Raw genomic sequence first — 1423 nt, 5'->3', positions numbered from 1 at the left:
GTTGGTTTTATAGAAGCAGGGGTTTCCACCGTGTCACCTGCTTCCTAATCAGCTAGTAGCTAAATTAAATTGCAATGGCAGGGTTACAACCAGTAGAGGGCGGTCACTATGCATTTTTAGATAGATATGTGATAGATTTTTATCTTTAGCAGTCTGGTCCTCAACCAGCCTCCAAGCAGCAGTCTGGTCCATCGTTGAGTTGCTCCCTGCAGCAGAGCTACGGTTATCCACACCTGCCCAACATCAGAGTTCCCCGATCCTACCATGCTCCAGTCTCATAATAAACCCCCTTTTAAACTTGTCAGAAGAGACAAGGTACGTTCACCTCTGGTAAACAAGAAAAACGTCTAGATGATGAACCATCTCCATAGAACCAACACCCTCCTGTTTATTATGAGCTTCCTAAAAATCTCCACCTGGAACACTCGCTGTATTCAGTCGAGTGCTTTCAGACATCAGAAAATTTAATTATTTATTGAATACTGACTTTGATGTTCTGTGGACTCAAGAGCTGACACTGGAAACAAAGGACGTTGATGATGTAATGAATCTGTGGCAAAAAGGAAAAAGTGTTATCAAATGGTGAGAGCAGTGATATTTTTCAAAACTCATGATGTTGAGATAATCCGGAGTAGAGACATTGTCCCAGGTAGACTGCTCATGTTGGATTGGTTTTATCAGGGTGAAAAATATTGCATTATTAATGTTTACACTGCTCCAGAGGTAACTAAGAAATTTCAGTTGTTCAGAAAGCTCTCAGAATTAACTCTGGTTGGATATAATATTATTTTATGTGGAGATTTTAATACAGTAACTGAAGAAAACGACCGAGTCAGCAGCACAGTGTTTAGACTGAGCTCTGAGGGGAAACTTTTAAAAGAAATGTGTAAAGAAGCAAAATTAACTGATGTATGTGGAGCTGTTAACCCATTTGGAAATGATTTTACTAGGTTTGACTTAAAAACTAAAACCCGTATTGACAGAATATACAGTCAAGCCCGAAATTATTCATACCCCTGGCAAATTTTGACTTAAAGTATCTGAAGAGCCTCCCTTCCCTCTTCTGCTCATTTTAACTATCAAGTGTTTGATATGAATTTCCTACCTTTCTTTTTTTTAAAACAACTTCATTAAATTGTACACATATTACACATTATATAGACATTTTAACAATAAAGTGCATCAGTAAACATTTATAAAGTGCATACAGTCAGAGAGAGAGGGAGTTTAATGTCTATAAAGTGCTGGATTATAAGTCCAGAATGTCCCATGGGAGGCGCTGACTTTTGTCCAGGGTTTTCCTTCTCCAGAGTTCAGTGATTATTTGTTTAGTTACAGTCTTACTGTCTATAATAGTCTGATAGTCTGATAATAGTCTTTTCCAGGAGTTTTTCTTGACAGTACAGGACTTGTACAGATGGTC

Source organism: Morone saxatilis, unplaced genomic scaffold (assembly GCF_004916995.1).
Source record: "Morone saxatilis isolate NCDOM2014 unplaced genomic scaffold, NCSU_SB_2.0 Contig17, whole genome shotgun sequence".
Classification (NCBI taxonomy): Eukaryota; Metazoa; Chordata; class Actinopteri; family Moronidae; genus Morone; species Morone saxatilis.
Note: the sequence above shows the minus strand (reverse complement) of the source record.